The sequence below is a fragment of the Crocodylus porosus genome, unplaced genomic scaffold, assembly GCF_001723895.1.
Source record: "Crocodylus porosus isolate Cpor-Errol unplaced genomic scaffold, CroPor_comp1, whole genome shotgun sequence".
In the NCBI taxonomy this organism is placed as follows: domain Eukaryota; kingdom Metazoa; phylum Chordata; order Crocodylia; family Crocodylidae; genus Crocodylus; species Crocodylus porosus.
In genome coordinates this window covers 12,670,900-12,689,436 of record NW_017728920.1, presented here as the reverse complement: position 1 = coordinate 12,689,436, position 18,537 = coordinate 12,670,900, and positions in this window count along the sequence as shown.

Below are 18,537 nucleotides of genomic sequence, written 5' to 3'. Positions count from 1 at the left end.
CAACTCAGTGTCTTGCGTCATCTTTTAGAAGTCCAACTCTCTCTCTTCACTATGCATGCTAACTCTATACATTTGAGCACCATCCTAAGGCTTGATGATTTTTTTTAGGCTGAAGCATCTATAAAGGCATCTATAAAGCCAATTTGAATCAGGCCCAAATTCTTTATTTTTCAAATCAAAAGACAAATTATATAAGTACAAGAACAAATGTATCGTAAAGAAAATTGTTCACTACCTTCAAAACCATTCATTTTAATGGTTATATACTGTACTTAGAATTCCTACTGATGTAACGTGTGGATGACTGTAGGCAGACAAAGTTCTTTGGGCAAATCTGATATCTTTTATTAAACCAAATCAAATAGTTGGAAGCATTCAGGTATAAATACCCTTTGTAAGGTTGAAGAAATATCTGCAGTTGGTGCGTGCTCTTCCTGGATGGAATAAATAGTAAAGAAGCCAGAAGTTGGTCTGCATGCAAGAAAACAAGTCAGCGAAGACGTAAATTGAGGAGTCGGTGGGTGAGAGACTAGATGACTGTAAAAATTCATATATAAAACTAAGATTTCAGATTCAGGAGAAAGCACTTTTTTTCCTTTTCATTATTTTAGTGTGTACACCTGTTTTTCTTATGTATTCTGCTTGAAAAATCATTTTGCATGCTACAATTTTTTAATCTTATTCATGTGCTTCTTTCCACGGTTTGCAAGATAGTACTATAATAATTAGTTCCAGCAACATTCTTCTTGATGTTTGCAGGGATTTGCATTAACAGAATGTTTAATAAGTTGTTGTAAAGACTAAAGGCAACAGCCTGAACTTGAAAAAATAAATTCAAGACAGCAAGAAACATACAGATTTTCTGAACAGCTTTAAGAAAGAATGTGAGACAATCTGTTTTTACCAAATTAAGCTGTTATTTTTTAATATAAATTTCTCACTGATCAGGAAACATCAAATGAGTTTGAGACTAATCTCCAGGTTTGACAATATTTTTTCACATATCATGACTGTTCAAAATCATGCTGAATTCTAGTCTTCTATTTATGCTTTTGCATATATCACTATTTTCTTTATACATTTCCAATTACATATTTAGCTATCCCAAATTTAAAATGAAAACATATAAGCTGTAAAATTCCTGCAGTGTATTCATGGAAGGATATAAAATCAATTTCACTTTCTTATTCTTACATATCTACATCGACCAGTCAATAAAATAAATTTAGTGTTCCTAGTTAAAAATGAAATTATTTAGTTTCATAGTTGGTAGGGTTGGAAGGGACCTGAGCGGATCATCAAGTTTGACCCCCTGCCATGGGCTACAGTATACATAAACATTCTGGGACTATGGCATATGAAGACTAGAAGAAGTTTCAAATCAGAGACCTAATAGCTTTGCATTTTTGCATTTTTAGTCTTTTTTCTATATATATATTAAGTCTATGGACTCAAGAAGCAGTATTAGAGAACATTATGGAATATGGCCCTACGTTTGCTGTTCTACTGGAAAGAAGCTTTGAAGGGGAAACAATTTTCTTGTCAAATCTTTATTATTACAAACAGTGTGAATACATCATTGTGCTATTTTGCAATCAAACTAGCAGGGTGTTTCCTCTTTCTATGCCTAGATTTTATATAAATGCAAAAGTAGTTTAACTTTCTTTAAAATCACTATAGCATCACTCTAACCTTTTAACATTTATCTGGCTAGTTATTTTCTTGTTGTTTTTATTGTAATTTAATATTAATTAATAATATGTAGCTATGAAACAGGCTAGAAAAGACTTCATTTAATTCAACTATTTTACTGAGGTAGGATCAAGAATGTATAAGAACATTTCTGACAGATGTTTATCTGACCTGTTCTTGAAACTGCAGTGAAGAAGAATCCATAAGCTAGTTAAGTAGCTTGTTTCAGTGTCTTACCTCACTTTCAGATTGAAAGCTTATCCTAATATCTATGGGCACTTGTCCATGTGACACCTCTTCTGTTTCCACATTACATTTTTCCTGTGTCCACATGACAAAAAACAGCATTAAGCTAGCTAAATAGCAACTGTGTATCCATGTTATCAGCTGATTTTATCATTTTAGATATTTTTTATCATGGTAATTTAAAACACCTCTGACTTGTATTAGTTTTAGCTCCTGAATTTCTTCCATGAGGGTTATTTTTATCATTTAAAATTTGTAACATGGATATGACTTATGCCCCCAAACGTGATTTTCCCTGCTTTGCAACTATTGCACCACCAGGTGGCACTTGGGTTCACTTGTAAATCCATGGAAACCCACTGAATCTTCAACCAGACTCCAGGGGCTAATCTTGCAACTTTTACTGGTGGTTTAGTTCAATATTAATAGATTCATAGATTCATAGATGTAGGTTTGGAAGGGACCTTGTAGGTCTCCTAGTCTGACCCCCTGTCCTGGGCAGGAGAGAAAACTGGGCTTAAATGACCCCAGCCAGGTAAATGTTGAGCCTCCTCTTAAAGACCCCCCAGCATAGGAGATATCACCACTTCCCTTGGAAGTTGGTTCCAGATCCTAGCCCTTCTGACTGTCAAGTAGTGCCTTCTAATGCTTAGTCTAAACCTACTCTCTAGCAACTTATGGTTGTTATTCCTTGTTACTCTGGTGGGCACTCGGGGGAACAAGTTCTCTCCCAAACCCTGTTGGTCCCCACTAGTAACTTTACAGATGGCCACCAGGTCCCCCCTCAGCCTTCTCTTGCAAAGACTTGAACAGGTTAGTGTCCTGTAGCCTCTCCTCATAGGATCTGCCCTGCTGTCCCTGGATCATGTGAGTGGCCCTCCTTTGGACCCTCTCAATGCTGTCCACATCCCTCCTGAAGTGCAGTGCCCAGAAATGGACACAGTATTCCAGCTGAGGTCTGACCAGTGTTGCACAGAGGGGGCCTGCAATCACCTCCTTGGCCCTACTTGTGATGCATCTGTAGATTGAGGACAAGGTACAGTTAGCCCTACTGACCATGTTCTCGAATTCTCAGACCATATTAGATCTCTTTCTGCCACTGTGCTTTCAAGAAGGGAGTTCCCCAACTTATATATATGCTGCTGATTCCTACTGCCCAAGTGCAGCACCCTGCTTTTGTCAGTATTGAATCCCATCCTATTTTCATTTGCCCACCCCATAACCTGTCCAGGTCCTGCTGTAATCTGTCCTTTCCTTCTAGCGTGCCCACCTCACCCCAAATCTTGTGCAACTCCTCAGCCAATTTGCAATCCATCCGACCGTAGGCATCAATGCTGCAGTCACCTAGATTTTTAATAGGAAGGGGATGGGAGACAGTGTCAAAGGCCTTCCTGAAGTCCAGAAAGACTACTTCCACTGCAACACCTGCGTCCAGTGATTTTGTAAACTGATCATAGAAGGCAATCAGGTTGGTCTAACAACACCTGCCCCTAATGAAGCCATGCTGGTTGCCCTTGAGATGATCCCCACTGGTGGCCCATCACAGATATGCTCCTTGATAATCTTCTCAAAGACCTTCCCCAGGATTGAAGTAAGACTAACAGGCCTATAGTTGCCCAGGTCCTCCCTCGTCCTTTTTTTAAAGATGGGAACCACATTGGCCCTCTTCCGGTCATCCAGCACCTGGCCAGAGCACCACAAGTACTCATAAAGTCATGCCAGGGCCCCCGCAATAACCCCTGCCAATTTCCTCAACACCCTGGGGTGGAGAACATCTGGACCTGCTGATTTAAACATGTCCAGCCATTCCAGAAGTTCTCTAACCCAGTTCTCCTTGACCCTAGGCTTGGCAGAGTTTCTCCTGAGTCCATCCTGAATCTCGGTAGGGGAGTCCTGGTCCCTGCACATGGAAATAGAGGCAAAGAAATTGTTAAAGAGGTCTGCTTTCTCCTCTGGGGCAACCACCGGATTGCCAAGCATATCCTGCAGGGGCCCTACATTACCCGGGACCTTCTTCATTCTCCCTATGTATTTAAAAAAGGACTTTTTGTTATCCATGATGCTAGCCCTAGTTCTGTATCTGCCTTAGCTTTCCTAACAGCCCCGCTACAGACCTGAGCAGTGGAGGTACACTCCTCTTTGGTGATAGCCCCTCCCTTCCACAGGGTGTACGCCTCTTTTTTTTCATGAATGCTCTTGGTGAGCCAGGGGAGCTTTTGGGCACTCTTGCCCCTTTGCTTCTTGTTAGGATTGTCACCCCTTGGGCTCTGAGTATCATCTCCTTAAGGAACGACCACTCATCTTGGGCACCCAGTTCCCCTACTGTCCAGGACCCTGCTGCCTCCCGCACTAATCGCCCCAGCTGGAAGTTGGCCCTCTTAAAGCCTAAGGCTACTGCCTTGCTGCAGGCCCTTGATACCCTGTGTTGGATGGTGAATTCCAGCAAGTGATGATTGCTATTGCTCAGGTGGTTGAGGACCTGGAATCCCCTCACCAGGTCATCGCCTGTAGCCAGGACCAGGTCCAGCAGGGCATTCCCCCTGGTAGTGCACATCTTGGGTTAAGTGGAGGTCCTGTATCTGATCCAGGAGCCTCCATGAGCAGTCAGACCTGGCTGACTGCTTCTCCCAGCAGATGTCCAGGTTCAAATTAATGCAAAATACAACTTTTTTGGATTCCAAAGTTTGTTCCCTGTGTTTGCATGTACTTCATGGCAAAATTCAGATTGTTATGGGTCAGGTAGTTCAAGACTCAGGCTAATTAAAATTACTTTTTGTTGGACTCAGCTTTTGTGTTTTGGTTTGGCAGAGCTGGGGGGAGGGGGCAGGTCAGGAGTGAGGGGGACCAGTACGGCTGGGAGGGTAGGGGCAACCTGGGTGGTAAATGAAACATGGGTGGCACTCAGATGAGGTACCCTCTCTCCAGTGGAAGGGATTTATCAGGTGTTAGTGAACTATGGGTGGGGTACCCTCTTATGGTAGAGCATATAGTGGAGCAAGGTTTGCCAAAATATAAGGAGGAGATCCCACAAAATTTGTGGCCTTGGCACCCCAGTGGGGTGGGGTAAAAGTGGTAAGGGGGACTGTGACATTTGTCCCACCCCGGGGCCGTCTATTCGTAGTCCCGCAACACCGATCAAGGGCCAACTGCCCGCCTTCTCTTCTGCCACGCCTTGTTGTTATTTGCTTGATTGGAAGATCTTAATCAAACGGGAGGCTGTCTATTTCCTGTCTTGGTGCCTGAGACACTATCTGCGGCTCCTTTCCTCCCCTTATACCGCAGCCCAAGCCTCACAGATGTATCTGGTGTTGTTCAGGTCTGTCCTACTCTCTGCGCCTCTCTGGCTTACCCCTCAGCCTGCACCCTCACCGGTGCCCTCTAGCTTGTCTCACAGCCCACACCCCTACCGGTGCCCTCTAGCCTGTCCCGCACTGCCCGTTTTGGGACTTCCCGCCCAGGCCAACTCTGGGCTCCTCACTGCCCCCTTCAATCAGGGCTCCTCGCTGCCCCCAACTCCGGGGCTGGGGCCCGCGAACTCCAAACAATGCTGTGCCCTCTCCAGTGCCAGGAACCTCCACGCTACTGTGGAGTCCCTATGAGGCCTCCTCCAACCCCTAATAGCCTCACCCAGTTCTCCGGTCAAAACAGTAAACACAAGAACACAAGCCCCCAGGCTACAACATAAAAGCTAGACCGTTCTGGTCAAAAATAAGAATCCATCCCTACCAGAGTGAGAGAGAGAGAGAGAGAGAGAGAGACCGAGTGAGCGAGCACGCGCATCAACTCCCAGCAGGAACTAGGGGATGTTCCCACCATCAGAGTTCTCCCCTTTGTGCTAGCTCAGTTCCTTCTCCCTCGGCCACCGGAGGGAAACTGCCCTCCTAGCCTTCTGCCTGGGCTTAAGAAGGGCTAAGCTCCACCCCTTCCTGTCTCAAGGTTTCCCTGGTTGCTAGGGCAACCAGCACCTGCACAGTCCTGGTGACTGGCAGCTGAGCTTCCCCCTTCCTGCCACTAGGGGTCTCTCCCAAACCTTTTCTGCTCTCAGTCGCAGGGCACCTGAGAGCTCTGCGACAGTAACCTACTCCCCAGTGAGGATTCCCTTTTGCAAGCAACTCAATTCTCTGGTGCCTGACTAAAAATCAAAGCCATATCTCCCACATGGCAGGCAAAAGCTGTACCACTGAAATATCAACACCTGGATTCCTGTCTTCAACTCAGGCTCTAGTGCCTTTGGCATCCGCCATATGCTGTCTGCACACTGTGCTACCCAGCTTCATACCAGAGTGGGGGGTCAGAAAGAATCTGAGCTGCTGCCTGCAGCTCAGGGCTTTGATCCCTCCAGGACCCACTGCACACAGCTCCTGGGGGGGGTAGGGGGTTAAGGATCAGGAGTGAAGGGCACTGGAAGTGTCTGGTGTAGGCTTTGCTAAGCTGTTATATATGGTGGTTGCACCCAGCTCTGGGGTGTATCTCAGCCCTCCCCCTACACTGTTATACACAGCTGTTACAACCACCCCAGAGCTGGGCACATATTTGCCATTCCCATGCATTGTTTATATGCGTCTATTACACCTCAGAGCTAGTCTACCCCATGCCAAGCCACACTGGAGTATTCTTGGACACCCTTGACCATATGGGCTGGACCAGGGAGAATTTTCAGCTGTAGTCCCAACCCAAAAAACAGCCCAATTCCAGGAAAACTAGAAAACTAGAAAAATCACAGAGGCATGGCATGGGGTGACTCAAGAAAGATTTCCACCTCTAATCCAAACCCAAAAGAAATTTCTTATTTGAGCCTTCATACCTAGTACAGTGGGCATGGGGGCGGGGGGGACGGACTGTCAATTGGCAGCCTCTCATGAACAGATTGAGCTTTGGGTGAGGCAAACATCTGCTGAGAGATGTCCTGGCAAGTCCTTCAGTGCCACAGAGGCATGGTATGGTGTGCCCCAAGAAGGATTTCCAGCCATAATCTCACCCCAAAATTGGTTCCTTATTTAAGCCCATATAGTACAGTGGGCATGGAGGGCAGGGGGTGTCAGCTGGCAGCCTAGCATGCACAAACTGTGCTTTGGGCTAGGCAGGACTGTGGTCAGGGTTATTTGGGACAGTTTTGTGGTGACATGGACAGGAATTTGAGGGTGCATCCTGCCCTGGCTGTCCACCAAACCATTGCCAAGCCTGGTCTTGCTCTTGTCTTTCCTGCCTCCTTTCTCCCTCCCCTTGACACCACACAGCCCACTAAGCTTTCCAACAGGGGTGCATACCAGGGGCTTCATGCCTTGTCTGTCAGCTTTGTTGGGGGCTAGTTTTAAGGTGACCCCACTGGTCACCCAGGCAGCTCCCTCATTGGCAGGACAGCTCCCCCTGACAATGACCACAGTAGCAGACCATGCTACTGTCTCCTCATCTCTCAGGACAAAATTGTCTTGAACCAGGACTGACCCAGGTGTGTCCAGCTCTGGAGTGTAACAGCCACATATAACAGTGTATGGTGAGAGCTGTGATGAAATGTTATATGTGGGCCTTGCACTCAGCTCTGGTGTGTCTCTCAGCCCTCCCCATACACTTTTATATGTAGCAATTACACCTCAAGCTGGGTGTATCTCTGCCCTTCCCATGCACTGTTATGTGTGGGCATTATACCCGAGAGCTAGGGACACCCCACGCCATGCTTCTGGCACTGGGGGCTACCCTTTCCATATGGGCTGGCCCAGGAAGGATTTTGAGGGCCACAGGTGAAAAGCAGCTTCATTGGAGCACTGTTAATACACACAAAAGCAATTCAAAGAGGGTCTGGGTTTTTGGTTGAAGCCATGTTAGTCTAAGGACATAGGCAGGCAAGGTTCTTTGAGTAGATGTAATATATTTTATTAGACCAAGTGAGTAGCTGGAAAAAAGGTCTTGGCAAGCTTTTGGGCTGAGTCACCCTTTTGCAGGCATAGGGAGTCTCTGCTGTTCTTAGAGTCCAAGAAATGAAAAAAAATAAAAAGTGTGGCAGGATGTCAGTGAAAATGTAAATAGGGTTGGCAGAGAATCACTCAAATGTAAATGGGGTCTATCACAGTCACTCAACTGGTTTTACAGGTTCTGTTGCAGAATCTTAAGGTAATGGTCTGAGGGGAGATGGGAAATGGTCCTCTCCAGTCCTGCACGAGGCACCCAGATATGGGGTGTAACAGCTCCGCATAACAGTGCATGGGGAGGACTGAGATACACTCTAGGGCTGGGTGCAACAGCCACACACAACAGTTTAGCACAGCCCGCACAATACACTGTTATATATTGCCATTACAACCCAGAGATGGGAGCACTGCAGGACAAAGTATCTCCAGGAGTGCGTGACTCTCTTCTCCCTGCAGTGGCCTGGAAGATGTGGCATGAGAACATGGAGGGGCTGGTGGTTGGCACAGGCAGCAACCCCTGCCCCGCCTCTGTCACCCCCTCTCAACCTGAAACCCCCCACCCCACAATCTCAGTGGGGATGTTAGGTCATGCTGGCTCTTTGTGTTTTCTTCATGGGTGGGAGTTGGAATAGGCTTATTGTTGCCCTCCAACATTGCTTTGGGGGCAGCTGTCCTGGGCAAGGGGATCCCTAGTAACCAAGGAATCTTGATGATCCTTGATAACAACTACTGCCCAACCACTGCAAAAATTAGTTAGTTTGGCATGATAAAAATGAGAGAAGACACAAAGTTCCTTTTGTGCTAAGAGAGAGTCCCCTCCTCTCCCCCCCCACCCAGCCATGGGGAAGAAACTGCCTGAATAACGTTTTTTATTTGTGAAGAGAATAATATATCACAAACCTGTTATTATATATATCACAGATATATCACAAAGTTATTATATTATTTACCAAATAAAGCCCAGAGGAGGTTTTTTTTTGCCCCGGACAGAGCCCCAAGCAGGAAGCAAGAGGCAGAAAAACAGTATATCACAAAGTTTACTTTCAACCAACACTGTTCAAACCTGCATGTAATCTTGGTCTAAATTTTTAAGGAAAGCCCTTTTTTAGATTTTATCCCGCCTCCCCAAAAGGAAGCTTTTATCTGCTGTCTGCTGTGATTTTTCATCAGCATGAAGCAGAGTGGTGGGTGTGTGTGTGCACATGTGTATTCTCAGATTCTGCAGGAGGAAGATATCAAGTCATATTTTGATTATAGCAAAAAGTAAGAAGCATAGGCAAGATGAAGGAAGGAAGGCTAGGCATCTATCCTATTCCCACCCACCACACTGGCAGGCAGCAGACACCTTTCCATCCTGGACATTGAAACTGACTCCATTAGGTCATATTTTGATTAAAGCAGAGAGTGTGCTATGCTAGACACAATGAAACATGAAAGCATGAATGTTGCAATGCTAAAGCCTGAATCTGCTAGCCATGGGCCTTTAGGGAAGGTGGGGGAAATACTATTTTGCCTCAGAAGCACCCCCAGCTATGGGGAAGGTGTGTGGAAGAACATTTTGACTTAGAAGCCCAGCAGGGCAGAATACCACAGCCAAGAAGTTTCTCAACTTGAAATCCTACATCTATCTAAGATGATCAAATGTAAATGGGGTCTATCACAGTCACTCAACTGGTTTTACAGGTTCTGTTGCAGAATCTTAAGGTAATGGTCTGAGGGGTTTTATCAAGACTTTTGCCAGAAGAGGTAGGTTCTATCTAAAAAACCACCATGCTGCAGGAAAGACTCAGGGAGAGAGGGAAGGTGGGTGGAAGTGTATGTGGATGTAGACTACGCATGCAAGGCAAAAAAATGGGGCTACATGAACAAAAACAAAGAAAAAGGGTGCTCTGTGTGTGTGTGTGGGGGGTGCCCTTGGTAGTGAAAAGCTGGCTGAAACTCCCTTTTTTTTTTAAACTGCATGTAGTCTTGGTCTTGATTTTCAGGCAAAACCCTCTTTTTTCTTTAACCCAAGAAAACAGGCTAGAAAGGGCATTCGTAAAGAAGCTGTACTATAGCAAGAGTGAGGGGAGGCATGCAAGCCACCACCAACCAGGGGTGCTGAGAGAGAGCCACCAGGCCCAGGGAAAGCATTATTACTTGGGGTAATTACCTGGGCTACATGAAAAGACAAACAAAGAAAAAGGAGAAATACATACACAATCCTTGAAATGAGCTAATGAAGCATATTTCAATAAGTAGCTGCTTGGACTAAGTTGACCAAGCTATAGCTGCCAATGTAGCCACAGAATACAAGGACTTGTCTACATCATGGCAGAGAGGTTAATGGTGAAATCCCATATGCTTTCTTCAGTAAAAGTGAAGAGGCATCTGACAGTGACATTGCCAGCATTTTTACTGGAGATGGAAGTGGTGTAAGTGGTCTGAGTCTTCTGGTCTTCTCTTCTGCCTGCCGTGCACAGCAGGAATAGCATATGAAACATAGGATTCAGGAACTAGAAATAGGAGAGAGGGGGAAGTTAAGAGCATAAGACTTTGTATTGTAAAACCATTGTCCAGTCATTCCAGCTCTGAAATGGTGGTACCCCTCCTGCATGCTAGCTGCGGGGGAGGGGCATGAGGGGAGAGAAGGGGGGAAGGGTGTATCCACACCCTGCCTCAAAACCTTGCTGTGTGACTTCAGGACTTTATGCTGTGGGATAGCTTGCATCAACATTCACAGCAATTAAGCCCTATTTACATGAAAATTTAAGTAAACAGTGCAAGCCACCCTCCCTCAGGGCACAGGCAAGTGTCTTATCTTTGCCTTGCTTGGGTGTCCTGTTTCAAGTGTTGCAAAAGCAATCTCATCCTGCAGGACATCACTGCTATCACTGTTGTTGAACCAGCCTTGAGGGGCCAAGTGCCCCAATGGGCTGAGTTCCATCCACCTCAGAGTCTCTTGTTTGTGGATATGCTGCACTGCACCAGACATTGGCAACAAGAGTAGAACCAGCTCAACTGGTTCTCTCTGGGCTGAGCCCCATTCTCTGTTCATGGATATAGCATATGCACCCCGATCCCTGCTCCATGAATTTATAGACTCTCAAGGGCCAGCCTTCCCTGCCCCCACAGTGGCCTCATTCTGGTGTAAAAAAAACTCAGATAGTCTGGTGCTGGCATGAAAAGCACTGCGGGCTGCAAAAGCACATGAAAAGCATGGCCCCCAAAAAACAACCAAAACAGAGATCTTGGCTGCGCAAAAAGTAGTGGAGGAAAAAAATTGCTGGAGGCAGCTTTGTCAAGTGGGTGCATAGGAGATGCAGTGCTTGTGTATACTTTTGTAGCCCTAAGGTAGCTGACACCCAGCGCCCGCTACATAAAAAAGTGTGCAGAAAAAGAGGGAGGCTGTTGCAACAAGCACCAAAAAAGCAAGGGGAAGCAGGGCAAGGCAGAAGAAGCAGGCAGCCTCTGGGGTGCTTTTGCACGAAAGCACTTGGAGGTAGCTCAAAGGGTACCCCACAACCAGCACCCTGTGGAAACAGCATGCTGCCCAAAGAGTTCCCCCTCCCTGCTTCACCCAGCCTTGGGAGATGCTTATGTACATTTGGGGAGCCCTGCAGGGCTTTGCATGGAAAGGCTTGGCACAAAAAAAAAAGAAAAGCTCCTGAGCACCCCATACTTGGGAGTTAGCTTTGCATGGAAAGATTTCATGCCTCAGCCCGCGTGCCCCGTGCAACATGCACCCAGGCAAAGAGAGTGGCAGAAGTGCTGCAGCTGGGTGTTTCTTCTTCTAAAGCACCACCTGGCAGTAAGGTAGAACTGAAAGGGCATGAGGGTAAAATTGTGCTGACATGCCCTCTAGTGCTTTTCACTAATCATAGCATAATAAGCCCTTCTATGGTAAATCACGTTCATCTTATGTATTTAGTCGTCTTAAACTAAGACAGAAAAATTAAGCCAGGAACATTTTTAGTGACTAAATGCTGAGTAAATGTACAAGGCCCCTATGTTAAATTTTCTTTCAGGAAAATCAGTTCTGGAGTTCTTTTGTCTAAAAGAAACTTTTCTCGCTGTACTTTTTAACAGCTTTTAAAAAAAATTAAAAACCTGTTATTGTGCCCTAGGATCACTTTTAAAAGTAAAAAACCTTACTAAAGTCAAAATATCTATCATCATCTAATACTTTCTCCTAGATCGCTAGACCAGTTATCTGATCAAAGGAAGAAATTAGATCGGTTTGTTATGAATTCTTCTTGATAAAATGCATGCCAGCTATTTTTCAAAACTTCTGTGTCTTCCAAGGCAGTTGTTCTCTTTATAGCCTCAAAGCAGCCCTTGTTATACTCCAGGTAGCCCTCAGAAAATATCAGATCATAGCTTTTACTTGTGTTTGGACTACAGAAAAATACTAGAGCAAGTCTTCTGTTGGAAAGAAACCAGAAAGACCACAAGGGTTCATACTGGTTTTGATGCTATGGGTTTCTGTTTGTAAGTTCTGGGTTTATTTTTTGAACCACATGTAGGTATTTGCACACATAATAGTGCAATATTGTGCGGCACCCCAGGGCACCATTAAAAGGATCTCACAGCACTTCAGGCTGCTGCAGCATCATGGTTGAGAATTACTGCTCTCAGGGCTTTAAACTGTTTCATAGTTCTGTATCTCTCTAAGAATTTATGTTAGGATGACTGGTCAATAATTATCTTATTTACAGATTAATTCTATTTTGCCGCTTTCCAGTCATCTGGGACCTTTACTGTTCTCCAAGAGTCAAAGATAATCAGGTAATTCTGAGTTTTATTTCATTAGGGCCTACCATCATGAATAAGGGCCCTTCTACATGTGTAGGTAAAGGTGAGATGGAATCTAATGTGTGATCCACACAATTGTGCCTTCTGCCATGCCATTCATGGCTCTTGGCTCCAGCTTCAAATCCTGTTCCACCTTATTGCTGGTACAGAAGGAGCCCTGAGATCACCATCCTGGGCTCCACCTACACCGACAAGTAGAAAGCTTCTGCAGCTGTGAGTCCTGCAGCTGGTGAGACTCTGGATCCCAGCAGTGACCCACCATTGGTGGGACCAAGCTGCAGATTCAGGGACTGGCAGCCAAAGGGCACTGCCAGGAGGGATAGTCTCCTCAGCTGTGGGACCTCTGGGGATTGGCTGCACATGGTGCACCCATGTGGCTTGAAGCCCTATCATCTGATGGAACTGTCAGCTGCAAAGGGAGACCCTGCTATACTTGCAAATTAAAGCTGGATAGCAACCAGCTATAAAGTTATTGTATATTTCCAGCTTTAACTTTATAGTTGGTTGGACCTTTTTAGGGCAAGACAGTTACTTTTTAAGTGTAGACAGTCCAGATTAAATATGTGATTAACCAGTTAATTGCGTAATGCATATAACATGTAGAAGGAACCTAAGTAACTTAACTTACTCTTTAGATAGTCTCTTATTGTTATTTTTCACCCCTTTACCTCTTCTGGCCTGTAATCCTATTCTATTATTTAAATTAATATTGCTGAATGACAAAATCATTACAACCAGAACATTTTTCTAAGACTATTTTTATTTTCCCTCACTGGTATAGAGGCTTTTTTTTTTTCAATGAGAACACCAGATGTATTCAAATGTCTGAAATCTGTATACTTCCAGATTGAAAAAAAAATCACAATGAATTATATCTAAGAAGAAAACATAACCTTGAACACATCTCAAGATAACCATTTTATCCAACAGAGTTTAAAATATTCATACTCCAAAATCCCAAAGGTTGGCCCAACTCCTCAACTCAGATCTTTTCATGTTAGATGGCTGGCTGGATAGCTTATCATACCACCTCATGAGAACAGACCAACATGTGCACTGAGAAACCTCTCAGATTATTACAATAAGAACAAGCTTAATTCTGACTCAAGCAAGATGCAGGCCATAGCATTGCACTTAGGCCAGTGAGAAGCCAAGTGGAAATTAAACATCATCTGGGAAGGAATCCCACTGACTAATCACCTGGGTATTTGGACAGAACACACTGGAAAGAACACTTACCTTCAAAGCACACATAGAGAAGATGAAAGGAAAAGTGAGTGACCACAACAACATACTTCAAAAGTTGGTCACCATAAAGTGGGGAGTAAAACGAACTACATTATGAACCACTGCTATTGCCTTGTGTTACTCCATGGAAAAATATGCATGTCCAGTACAGGAACAATCAGTTCGTGCAAAGAAACTAGACCCAGTTCTAAACAATAGCTATTGTAAAATAACAGGATGTCTCAAGCCAGCATCAAAGGATAGTTTGTACTTACTGGCTGGCAATGCACCACCTAATATCAAAAGAAATGTAACAAGCCAAAAAGAAAGATCACAACAGGTGGAAGATCCCAGGCCTCCACTGTATGATCACACAAAAGTAACCAAATAGCTTAAAGTGCGAAAGAGTTTTGTGACCAGTATTGCACCCTTGGACATAATGGCTGACAGGGCACAACTGAGATTATGGAAGGAAATATTATGGATAACCTGATGCCTTGAAATGGACCTGAAACCCCAGGAGAGCCTTTCCAGATGAGCTGATACAGATTGGTCAACATGACAATGCCTGAACTGCCTGTGCATGTAAAGTAGGAGATCACAAACAAATATGATTAAACGAGGCTACTCTAATGACATGAATGCATGCAAGTGCAGTGAAGACCATGGAGCACTTCCTTGTTTGCCTACTCCTTGGTGAGACCTGTACAAAGGAGGCCTTTCATACAGATCTCACCAAAAAATAGCCATTACTTGTGCACAATTCTGGAAAAACATCTAGTTTATGACAGAACAAGAAGGAGAAGAGGAGGAGGAAGAGGAAGACTTTTGATTAATGGCAGGGTTGGTCCAATGAAAAATAATAGAGGTGCTGGAAAGTTAAAAAATAAAGAACATTTAACCTATGTAATTATGTGACTATAGAAATTGTGTAATTATAGAAATTATGTAATTTCTATAAAAGCCTTTCTTATATCCTGTCATACCTATAAAATCTAATGAATTTTTTTAAAGGATTGTGACTAAAAACAAATTACATTTTAAAAACATTCTACCATGTAATCATTTTATCTTTCTTCTTTTAAATTTATTATGCTACTCATTTTATTCTCTTCCAATCTTACATATTTTTAAAAAATCCAAAAGTTTAAATGAGTAAACTGTTTAATCTGGTCAATTTCCATAATATACAATTAGAGGATTTTTTTCCTCCTTAACTATATCACTTCTTTGATTCTTCAAGAATTATAGTGTTATAAAACTACAACAAAAACAATTTATGAGGTGGCCCCCGACAATTCTCATTACATCTTCAATTCTACTCTAACTTTATAAAGACATTAGGTATAGATTCACTGTTTTTAGTACAAACTGATTATACTGTCAATTTGATTTGCTCTCTGCCCCAGGGTCATAAAGTATGCCAAATACAAACAGCTCCCTTCCTAGGGATTGCCAATTCCAGCTTCTCCTTTCCATGTCATTATACTCTAGGCACTTCTCCTTTTCTGTTGAAACCCAGTTGTGACCTTTATGCAGTTACATACAGGATTCAACTAAGAGACTGTTTGACATTTCTTAGCATGCCAAGTTGAAAATGAGGTCTCTTTGGCATAGGCTCAGATTTTCACTCCTAGTGTCATATGTTATTAAAGAAGAGACATAACATTCATATTATTATTGTTTCATGTAAGCAACTAATTTATTTGCCATAAAAATGTCATGCAATTGACAATGAGAGAGAGACCCACACACGCTACTGAAATATGGCAAACATATTGAGAACTCTAATCATTCAGAAACCTAAAGATGGTAAATGTCCAGTACTGAACGACCCAAATCTACTTTCTGGGTAACTTCTAGGAATTGCAAGGAGAGCTGCTTTGACAAATTGCTTTCAAAATCAGATCCTAGTAGCCCATTAAAAAAAAAAAGTGATTCAGAGATCCTGATTTTTAAAAAGCATGTGTGTGTGTGTAAATATATATATTTTAAATAGGGGTTGCTTTCTTGAATTATGTTTAAAATGCTACATAGAAAACACAGTAGGACTGTGAAAACCTTCGGATCATGATTTGCATTTGGAGATGATGCAGATGATTTGGAGGCCAAATCTACAAATCTGAACTGAATCGCGGGAAGCTTTAGGCTTTCCAAATCAATTCAGAGCTTTCGAATAAAAAAAAGATTCCATTAAATATCTTCAAAAAAAAGATTCAATTAAATATCTATAACTTTGTTGTCTTTTAGCTGATTCATATGGAACTTACAGAGGTAGTGGACCCTGTTAAGAACATGGCACATGCCAAGTGTCAAGGTGCTAGGTGCAAGGGTTTCTGAGAAACCCTGAGAACCAAAGTTCTGAAAGCAAAACTTATGTCACGTGTGTGTTAAGCCACAGAGGAGTGAAAACTGCAGGGGTGGCATCTCCAGTTGGCGATGCATTTGACTGTGTAGGACTTGGTGACCTGCTCATAGAAGGCCACCAGGTTGGTCTGACAGGACCTGCCTCTAATGAACCCGTGTTGGTTGCCCCTAGGCATAACCTCCCCTGCTGGCCTCTTGTGGACATGTGCCAGGATAACTTCTCAAAAAGCTTACCTAGGACTGAGGTAAGACTAACTGGCCTATAGTTTCCTGGGTCCTCCATCCTCCCTTTTTGAAAATGGGAACCACATTCGCCTTTTTCCAGTCCTTCGGCATCACACCAAAGCACCATGAGTGTTCATAAATTCATGCCAGGGGTCCCACTATGACCTCTGCTAATTCCCTCAGCACTCTGGGGTGGAGATTCTCAGACCTGCTGATTTAAATACGTTAAGTCCCTCCAAAATTTCCCTGACTAGGTCCTCACTGACCCTAGGCCTGGGTGTGCCTCCCCTGGGACCTATGTGGGGGTGGTGACCCAGTCCCTGCTCAGAAAAACAAATGAATCTAAGCCAAAGGGACTAATAAAGGATGAAAAGAAAAGGAGGCAAAGAAATAGTTAAATAGATTAGCTTTGCTGTCTGGTGCAATGACCAGATTTCCTAGTGTGTCCTGCAGAGGCCCCACATTACCCGGTACCTTCTTTTTGCTTCCTTTGTATTTAAAAAAGGACTTATTGTTGTCCTTAATCTGGATAGCCAGTTCCATCTCTGCCTTGGCTTTCCTGACCGCCCCCCTACAGCCCCAAGCAACCGAAGTATAGTCCTCCCTGGTGATGGCCCCACCCTTCCATTGGGTGTACGCCTCCTTTTTAGCTAGGAGACTTTTCCATATGCTTTTGGTGAGCCATGGGGGCTTTTGCACCCTCTTACCCCCTTTGATCCGCATTGGGATTACATCCCATTGGGCTTTGAGAATCGACCCTTTAAAGAACAACCACTTTTCCTGGACATCTGACTCCTCTCCCCTCTGCGACCTCAGTGCCTCCCCAACTAATCTGCTTACCTCATTGAAATCCTCCATCTTGCAGTCTAGGGCTGCTGCCTTGCTGCAGGCTTTTGCCACCTTGCACTGGATGGTGATTTCCAGCAGGTGATGATCACTGTTGCCCAGGTGGTTGAGCACCCACATATCCCTCAACAGATTGTTGCCCATAGCCAGGACCAGATCCCACAAGGCGTCTCCCCTGGTGGGGCTGTGCACCTCTTGGGTTAGATGGAGGTCCTGTATCTCAGCTAGGAACCTACGTGAGCAGTCAGACCTGGCTGACTGCTCTTCCCAGCAGATGTCTGGAAAATTCAGGTCACCCACAATGACCACATCCTTTGACCTAACTACCTCCATGATCTGACTTAGGAATTCCTGGTCTAGCTCTTCCCCTTGGTTGGGTGGTCTGTAGTAGACCCCCCACTGTTAAGTCCCTTTCCCCTCAATTTCCTTGTATTCTAACTCAGAGCACTTCAGTTTGCCCCTCCTCTGACCTAGTGCCACTCATTGAGGATGTGTATTTCTCCTTGACGTAGAGCACCACACCGCCTCCTCTCCTCCCTGTCCTATCCCTCCTGTACAGCCTATAGCCCTTCATATTCACTGCCCAGTCATGCCTTGGTTCCCACTACATTTTGGTGAGCCCCACTATGTCTGGGTTGGTGTTAGCTAGCAGGAGGGTGAGTTCGTCCTGCTTGTTCCCCATATTATGAGCATTAGTGTAGAGGCATTTGAGGCCTCCTGTAGATGCATGCACTGGCCCCCTAATCTCACTGCTACCCGGGCCTCTGTTGCTTACCTGGGTATTTGTTCCACTCACCGCCAGTCTAGGCAGGGCTGTTCTCGTGACAGAGTTATTTATTCCACCACAATGCACACGTAGAAAGTGACCTAGGCTGGCTGGTGCAGGAGGGTGCTACAGTGTGGGAGCTGCCTGCTGGTTAGTCCTGCACTTTAACCCCCTCATGCCTCATCCAGCCCCTCTGTAGCATGTTGAACCAGAGCAGAGCAGCTCTGGGCTGGCAGGTTAACCCCCCAGGTCACCTAGCAGCCAAGTCTCACTCTGGCTCAATGTGCTGTGGTCCTGTGTACACAAGTAATTGCACCCAGGAGGAATAAAGTCTGGTTCAAACTGTGCCAGAGGTTATTCAGGCACATTAAATGCTTATGTAGATGTGCCCACAGAAAAGTAAAAGGATCCCAGATCTTCTTGTTCATTTTTCTATCACATGTGACGTTGGCTGGTCACCAATGGTTC